General features: G+C 32.7%; 1 long non-coding RNA gene across 2 annotated transcripts; it reads right to left on the bottom strand.

Moving 5' to 3' along the window:
* Positions 1–5,398: 5,398 nt before the first annotated feature.
* Positions 5,399–9,412, bottom strand: LOC124891579. Of its 2 annotated transcripts, none has more exons than XR_007049750.1 (4): positions 9,194–9,412; positions 7,968–8,079; positions 6,189–6,421; positions 5,399–6,095 (listed from the first exon to the last, which is right to left on the bottom strand). It is a non-coding gene; the product is annotated as an uncharacterized LOC124891579 (long non-coding RNA). The 2 variants fall into 2 exon arrangements; XR_007049751.1 differs by having other exon boundaries at positions 5,671–6,105.
* Between the last annotated feature and the right edge of the window lie 243 nt (positions 9,413–9,655).

Below are 9,655 nucleotides of genomic sequence, written 5' to 3'. Positions count from 1 at the left end.
ATGCACTATCCCTCTTTTGGCCTACCTCATTGAGAGCACTAACTACGTACAAGTTGCGAATGAAGATTCAAGATCAAAGACGCCAAAGACAAAGACCGTATAGCCCTAGGATAACAAAAACAAAAACGACTTCAAAAAAGAAGGAGCAAGAACCCAATTAAAATAAAAGAAAGAAAAGAAAACTCCGACAAAGATATAGAATCTTCATTAAAAAAAAGAAAGAAAGAAAAAAATTTAAAAAAATACTTCTATTGAAAAGAAAAAGGGGAAAAGTTCCAGCACAAGGTTCAAACAAAGTTGAAACAAATACATGACAAGGGGCAAAGAAGCACAACAAAGAAGATCGAGCGTCAAACCGCAACAAATGGAAAAAGCATGAAAATAATGCAGTGCTCATTGAGGAATTAGTCACTCGACTCCAAAATATTATCCTACCTGTCCCTAAGCATATAATATCAACCAATGACAAGTCCTACGTGATTCCATTTTGAGTGTTCTCACATTAGTGGATACTTACATGATTGTCAAGCTTATAGTATCTCATTGATGCGTTGAATATCTTTCGGAGTGTGAGTGATTCTTGAATGTCCTCAAATCTAAACGATTTTATTACGAGTAAATTAGGACTTTAGGTGTGGTAAGTACACTTGAAAATTGAGGATAAGAAGGATTTTAAACACTTGATTGAGGCAAGATAAAAAAGATCTTGTCGAAAATTAAGTATATTCAAGGTACCATTTGAAACTATAGGGATCACTTCTAAGTTAATCTTGATTTTTTCTCGAAAGTAATTAGAGATAATTTGACCATAATGCTAATTGTTAGTACCAATTGAAGTCAAGAAAGGAATTAATTTCATTCTTTCATTCTCCAGATATTTACAAAGCACATACTTTCAAAAAAATGAAATAAAAAAATTATGTTTGTCGTGAACTACGTTAGACCTGATTTTTGCTACGCAAGATATGTAGGCAATACTACAATAAGGTTCGGTCTCACTGAATAACTTTTTTTTTGCATCCCTAAAAGGTATAATAATGGGGCATTTTTTCTATTAAAAAAAAATTCACAAAGAATTTCAAAGTTCCTCACATCCAAAACTGGGGCATTTTTTTTATAAATAAATAAATAATAATAATAAAATGTAAAAAATCTCACTTACCTCAACAGGTAAAACATCTCCTGAGTACTCTTTAGGGAACAAAACTCCCTAATTCTCTGTCTTCATAGGGTGCCATCCCCTAGCTGACATCTTATTCGTCTTCATAGGGTGTCATTCCCTAGTTGACATCTTATCTCATCTTCATATGGTGCCATTCCCTATTTGATATCTTATCTCATCTTCATAGGGCTCCATCTCCTAGTTGACATCTTATTCATCTTCATAGGGCGTCATCCCCTAGTTGACATCTTATTTCATCTTCATAGGGCGTCATCCCCTAGCTGACATCTTATTTATCTTCATAGGGCATCATCCCCTAGCTGACATCTTATTCGTCTTTATAGGGCGCCATTTCCTAGTTGAAATCTTATCTCGTCTTCATAGGGCGCCATCCCCTAGTTGACATCTTATTCGTCTTCATAGGGCGCCATCCCCTAGTTGACATCTTATTCGTCTTCATAGGGCGCCATCCCCTAGTTGATATCTTATTTTGTCTTCATAGGGCGCCATCCCCTAGTTGACATCTTATCTCATCTTTGTAGGATGCCATCCCCTAGTTGACATCTTATTCGTCTTCATAGGGCGCCATCCTCTAGTTGACATCTTATATCGTCTTCATAGGATGCCATCCCCTAGTTGACATCTTATTCGTATTCATAGGGTGCCATCCCCTAGTTGATATCTTATTCGTCTTCATAGGGCGGCATCCCCTAGTGGAAATCTTATTTCATCTTCATAGGACGCCATCCCCTAGTTTATATCTTATTCGTCTTCATAGGGTGTCATCCCCTAGTTGACATCTTATCTCGTCTTCATAGGGCGCCATCCCCTAGTTGACATCTTATCTCATCTTCATAGGGTGCCATCTCCTAGTTGACATCTTATTCGTCTTCATTGGGCGCCATCCCCTAGTTGATATCTTATCTCATCTTCATAGGGCATCATCCCTTAGTGGACATCTTATTTCATCTTCATAGGACGTCATTCCCTAGTTGACATCTTATTCGTCTTCATAGGGCGCCATCCCTAGTGGACATCTTATTTTGTCTTCATAGGGCGCCATCCCCTAGTTGACATCTTATCTCGTCTTCATAGGGCACCATCCCCTAGTAGACATCTTATTTCATCTTCATAGGGCACCATTCCTTAGTTGACATCTTATTCGTCTTCATAGGGCATCATCCCCTAGTTGACATCTTATTTTGTCTTTATAGGGCGTCATCCCCTAGTTGACATCTTATTTTGTCTTTATAGGGCACCATCCCCTAGTTTACATCTTATTCATCTTTACAGGACGCCATCCTCTAGTTGACATTTTAGGAAATAAACCTTCTATTTTTCTTCTTTATGTCTTCATAGGGTATGACAATCCCTAGTTGCATTTTAAGAAGCAAAATCCTAATTCTTTTTCATGCATTCACAAGGCATAACATCATTTAGTCGCATTATTGAGAACAAGAATCTTATTTTATTGCATACCTAGCTTTGATTTCTATCATTTTTATTTATTTTTAAATTATTGTGTAGTTTTTCTAATAACTCACAAAATTTTCCTAGTGCAAACTGGGGCAAAAAAAATTTGATTGTTTTATTTTGTTTTCTTTGATGGCTTGGAAGTTTTTCTGCAAAGCACATGTATATTCAAGAATGAAATCCCGACTTCAGTCATAATATAGAAGAATGATCAGTTTGAAGATAGTTAGAATCAGCTTTGCATCCGTAGCGTCCCAACATCTCAAGAGACATCTTTTAACTTCTGATCAGGAGAACAAGCATACGAAGTTATTCTATGAATTGTCCTTTGAAAGAGTGTCAATGACTCAATCCAAGTTGCAAGTTCAGGTCTCAAATTCTAACTTCAAGATCAAATCTTGAGATCAAGGTACCCACCAGAAGAAGGTGAGACAATAACTAAAGAACTAAGAGAAAGATCTGAAATAAGAGAATCAAGACAAATAGAATAGATAGGATCTTGTATTTTTATTTCTAGTTTTACGTTTTCTTTTTCTGGTTTAATAAAAGGAGCCACGGACCGAAAACTCGATGGGACCTCAACTCAACTCTCCAACTAATTCAGTCACTCTTACATCAATTTGAACTACATATGACCTGAGTCTCTTATAACCCGAGATATGTAGGATGCCCAAAGCCAACGTTCGGTCATACCTCTTTTCGGCTTATTTATGTATTACTTTTGAATAAATGGTTAGGCCAAAATTAGTCATGTTTACTTCTTTACTTGAAAATTCTCCATATTTCCAAGCAAAGAGGGGCATTCTGTGAACACCTAATTTTTGACCAAACCTAATGTTTTTATATCATTTTAATATTCAATTTTTTTTAGGGTCTAAATTAGATATTTTAAGTTTATCTTATTTTTACTAAATTTGTTTTAAACTTTTTGACAACTACAAAAATAGAGTTACATTTTTATATAAGTTTTTATTTTATTATTTATTTATATTTAGAAAAAAGAAATTTGTCTAAATTATATTTGTTTTCTTCTTTAACTTCTAATAAAAAATCTAGTGATATTAATATTTTTTAATCATATTTCTAAGACTAGCTATTTAACTTATTTTGTATTTTTTAAATTTAAAATAGATTTTCTTATGTTTATTTTATTTAAAATATTAATTAAAAAAAAGAAAAAACTTATCCTAATCTACCCTAACCTCTTCCCACCTTCCCAATTCCACCCAACCTCTCCCCACGTCCTCCACACCAACACAGGACACACATATATGTACACTAATATAAAACACTCAAAACACAAAAGAAAAACCAAAAGAGGAGAAACTAGACAGAAATGAAAAAAAAACATTCTTCAGGAAATCAACACAAACCCAAAATAATACCAAAAACTCTCCCGCAACCAAAAAAAAAATTAGTATTCTAATTCTTCCCCTAAACAACGAAATACCAACAACAATTTTCAACCGTATAAAATTCTCAGAGATTGTCGAGGAAAACAATAATCCGTTAATCCCTCCATTCTATTTTGAGGTTTGATTTGAGATTTCGAATTTGTGGTTTTGATTTTCTTTTGTTGAGAATTATTTTTGCAAGAAATAATTCTCAATCCTTTTTTTTTATAATGTAACATCACGAATCTGCCAAACTTTATTTCAATATATAAAGTTGTTTGAGTTTCATGAATGTTTAATCTATTAATATTTATTGCATGTGAACGTTAATAAGTTTATGTAATTAAATTTAGAGTAAAGTAGTATAATGAATAATTATTTTGCATGCCTACGCAAAATTCAACTGTTTCTTTTTGTTTCGCGGATACTAAATAGTTTTTTTAAAATTATATTTTAGGTTAATTAATTATATATATTAACCAAGTAAATTAGATTTTCATAATTTATACCAATGAAACCAATGGTCCTTATTCTGTGTTTCTTGAAACCACATTGATGATAACAACAATACTATGTAATAATGAAGGCTTTTTTTTCTATTTTTTTAATCACATGTCGGGATTAATCATAAAAAAAATAGAAATTAATTATTGCACATGCCTTAGTAATAATATCGTAATACCTTGATTCATATCAAAACCTTAAAGATTCTTTCTTAGAATAAACAGTAAGGTATTAAGTTTTTTTGTTCAAAGTGTTTGGGGTGTGATTTTTTTTGTTTAAAGTGTATGTGTTATTTAAAGTGTTGATCAGGACATGTAATCATCCGAAATAACGTTTAGGTATTTGTGCTCGTTTTATTTTCCTCACTTAAGCGGGTGTCTAGTGTTTAACTAGGTGTCGTGTGTGGGATGATGTTTATTAATAAATTGATTATTGTGGTATTAAGTTTATTTGGTTACGATATTTGAATCTCCGATGAAATTGTCAAAATGTTTAGGCTTAGAGTTGAAGTTAATGACTCCAATTTATTATTTTAATTAGAGTAGGGTAAAAGGAATAAGATATAATTGTCTTGAATTCATAATGGACTAATCAACGCTTATAAAGCTAGAAAATTTTTAGGCATTTTAAAATATTATTGATAAATAAAGAGATGAAAAACTTATTTTTAAGGGCGTGGATATGTAGAAAGAATGATTTAGGTTTTAACACCTAGAAAATTAAGTTTTAACATACAAGAGAAAGTTAAAGATGGAGTTGGAAAGCCCTGCTACCGACCATTCATTATAATATAAATTAACATGCCATTTGATGCCGATCTAATTGGGTTGGGTATATTCTAAACATGTTAGGTGCTTATCTAGACTTGAAAAATGGGACGATTCATAAATGCCACAAAGGCGCAAGAAATATACCAAAACTCGTAGAAAGGATGAAAAGTACTACTATCGGTAAGCCACACATCAATACAGTTTTAAATATATTCTAAAATAAATAGAAGCAGGATAGAAGTCACTTTTAGGCTAACAAACATTATATATCTAAAAGATTAATTTAAGCCAGACATAAGTCATTAAAGCGATCGTGCTAGAACCATGGGACTCGAGGGGTGCCTAACACCTTTCCCTCGGTCAACAAAATTTCTTATCCGAATTTCTAGTTCGCAGACCAAAAATTAAGAGTCATTTTTTTGAAGAGGGATTCAATGAAGTGACTTTGAACACCCAAACTCAATTCCAAGTGGCGACTCTGTAAAATAAATAATTCCTTTTCAAAACGTCACTTGAATTGGAAAAACTCATTTTCTCCAACACCAACTCCCTGGTGGGGTTGGATGCAGTTAAAAATAGGGGTGTGACAATAATCAATTTAAAGGTGATTTCATCGGTATTCAAACATCTAGCTTGCATATCTTCATAAAGACTCAGTGCTTTAGTTACTCTATAAGCTTGCAAAATCCGCTGATTTGTGCATTATTTTTGGTCTTCATTTCTTTTGGTCGCTTCCTTCATCTATCCAAAATATGCATTTGATCCTTTTAAGGAAAGGTATTACAGCTAGCCCTGGATAAAGCTATTAAAGTTTAAACATAAATAGATCCTTATACCATATGATATTCCACAAGAAAGAAACCAAAAGGACTTTAAAAAACGGACCTTTATTAACTATGGAAAATCCTATAACAAAATCCAATAGTGCAAATGCAACCAAAATTAGCATTCTGACCTCCTTTCGTACCAAAAACCTGTAAATAGAGGGAAGCTATTTTTCCTTTTCTCTGAAATAAGAAGGTGATGTATTTGAATCTTTATGTGAGATATACTAATTATGAGAGTAGTAAACTCCATTTTATGCCAATTGCTGCAACGATCCATCACCTAAACGTCACCTGAAAAAGTAAAGAGAATGTAGTAAAATAATTACATTTAATAATGATTGAGCAGGGGGCTTTTTATACAAATAATTTGTTAAAATCTCCTCTCTCTTATTTGTAAATCAAAATGATTGAAGTACTTGAATTTTGGGAATCATATTTAGTATTTACTCTTGACTCTTATCCCATAAAACTTTATCTTCAATGGCAATACCTAGATCGGTCAGTATACCACATTTCCTAGCTATGGTTGTTGCAGTATTGATGTTATCATCAGTAACCATTTGTACATTAACCCCAACTGAACGACAGAGCGCAACAGACTCCATGACTTCAGGACGAACAAGATCCTTTATACCTACAATACCTATACAAGTATACCCAGAAACTTGAATATCAGCAGCAGGGAAGAATCCTTTTCCCAACTCCATATATCCAAGACACAAAGTACGGAGAGGTTCACTGAAGAACCTTTAGTACGAGCCCTTAAAACTCCTTCAGCGAGCTCTAGCACCACATCCTTGACATTCGTACAGAAGCATGTTTTCACTACAATCATACTGTTGGTTGTTAGCATGCCAGTTTTATTACTACAAACAGAAATTTTGCATTGTCAAAATGTAAATAATATCAAAATAACCTACTGTATTCTTACATTCCCACTACATATTGTTTATTTTTAGGGATCGGAGATCAGGTGGACATGATTTAGCTCTACCATAAAGAAGAAAGATGGCAAATTCTATCTGAATCCTTGTAGTAGTTTGGATGTCAAGGTTAATTTTGAATTGAAGCATAATTGATAGCTTGCGTACTTGTGCAATCAAAACTTAATTATTCAATGGATAATTTTCCATGAAGAAGCAAATTACCATCGAGACCCATTTTATTAGATCAATTAAACTACCCATTTTATCAGATCAATCAAAATCAATTTTAAAACAATTATCATCAGAACCCATTTTATCAGATCAATCAAAATCAATTAAAAAAGACTCCTTTAGGTTTGAAGCTCTTGAAAAAATAGCTACATGGTTGTGGCATTTGTACTTGGTAGAAGGGCTATCGAAAACCCAAGATAGTTGCTTTTTATGAATAGAGAAAAAAATCATGTACATAGATGAACGGAGATTAATTTAACAAAATGTCAATGCTAAAATGGTGTAATCAAGAAAAGCAGAGAGGAGGGAAAAAAGAGGAAGACCGACGGTTTAGCTGAGTTAATGATGCTTGGTAATGACAAAATGATAATTAATAGTTTTATTAATTAGAAAAATAGATGGTAATGAATTAAAATTAAACAAAAATAACTAAAAAAACTAGGAAAAGGATAAATAGGTTTGCTGATCATTGGGGCATGCCATATCAATAACCTCCAATGATCCCTTTATATACATATAGATTGGCAGGTGAACACATCAAACTATGAACTTTTAGGAGATAAATGACTAAATGTAAAACTGTAAGATATGTTCAAGTACAACATATACAACAAATAATAGATATCAACAACATTGTGATATTAGGAAATGCTAAATTTTCTGTTCAAGCTGAACATTACCTTTCGAAAAGCTTAAATCTTCCATCCATTATAGCTACATTGTCCTATCTCCACATACATTGTCCACAGTAGTTACTTGTGCCGGCATTACGCTAGCACACTACATACAAATCTGTACATAAAATGTTTTAAACTTAACAGAATGAGTATTTTCTGAGTTTGGCTCTTGTAGTATACATTGGCAGGTGAACACATCAAACTACAAACTTTAAGGAGATAAATGACTAAATTTAAAGATTTAAGATATGTGCAAGTTCAACATATACGACGAATAATAGATGTCAACAACATTGTTATATAAGGAAATAATAAATTTTCTATTCAAGCTGAACATTACCTTTCAGAAAGCTTAAATTTTCTATCCATTATAATTACTACTTGCTTCATGGGGTTAACTTCTGAAGATAAATACAGAGGACACTATTGAAATTATCTTGAAACAAAGAAGCACATATTATATTAAAACCACTTTTCTAGCAAAAAGTGGAGTTAATAAAAAAGAAAAACTTTTAAATTCATGAGACAATGGTAGCTCGTCTAGCAGAAGATGATAGAAATTTTTGCAGGTCATCTCATACTTCTTTGGCATATTTCTTCAGATTACCACCAATGGGATTCACGCATACGATCTATGAAAAAGATATTAGCAATGGGATGCATATAGCACTTTTACATGAATAGGATGTTATTTTTTACTTCAATGCTACAATTGGACATCTCTTTTATGTGGTACGTCCTATGACAAAATAAGTAAGTGAAGCCTCAATTTGGAGACTAAGAAGAGTCAAATATTAGAAACAAACTAATAGCTCATTAACAGTACTGTGGACATTCGTGTTCATTCCATATCAATTGAACATAACCAACACATAAGATGGAAACCAAAGTACTAATTAAAGTCATTCAATTAATAGTTATACCAGATAAATATGACTTTTTTGGATTATACAAGTTGAGTAAGAAGACATTTGGTGTAAGTGTATCAAAACCACACCTTAATGCACTGCAGGATATTAGATCAATGAAAATCAATTTAAAAAATTATCATCAGAACCTATTTTATCAGATCAATCAAACAGAACCCATTTGGCAAATTATCATCACAACTCATTTTATCAGATCAATCAAACAGAACCCATTTTATCATATCAATCAAAATCAATTAAAAAAACTCCTTTAGGTTCGAAGCTCTTGAAAAAATAGCTACCTAGTTGTGGTATTTGTACCTTGCAGAAGAACGAGCAGAAACCACAGAATAGTTGCTTTTTATGAATGGAGAAAGAAATTAAATCATCCGGCATAGTTTAACAAATGCCAATGCCAAAATGGTGTAATCAAGAAAAGCCGAGAGGATAGCAAAAGGAGGAAGACTATCGATTTTGCATAATCAAGAAAAGCTGAGAGGAGGGAAAAAGGAGGACGACCATCAGTTTTGCTGAATTAATGGTGCTTGGTAATGGCAAAATGATATATAAAGGGTTTATTAGTTAGAAAAGTAAATGGTAAATAATTAAATTTGAACAAAAAACCTCAAACAAACCAGGTAAAAGATAAATAGATTTGCTGATCATTGGGGCATGCCACATTAGAACCTCCAATGATCCTTATATATATCTATATATATATATATATATAAATATAGATTTCATTTGGATACTCGCTTTACGTTTCAAATTATTCTTTATACT

Source organism: Capsicum annuum, unplaced genomic scaffold, assembly GCF_002878395.1.
Source record: "Capsicum annuum cultivar UCD-10X-F1 unplaced genomic scaffold, UCD10Xv1.1 ctg3781, whole genome shotgun sequence".
In the NCBI taxonomy this organism is placed as follows: Eukaryota; Viridiplantae; Streptophyta; class Magnoliopsida; order Solanales; family Solanaceae; genus Capsicum; species Capsicum annuum.
Note: the sequence above shows the minus strand (reverse complement) of the source record. Positions and strands in the feature narration are given on the sequence as shown.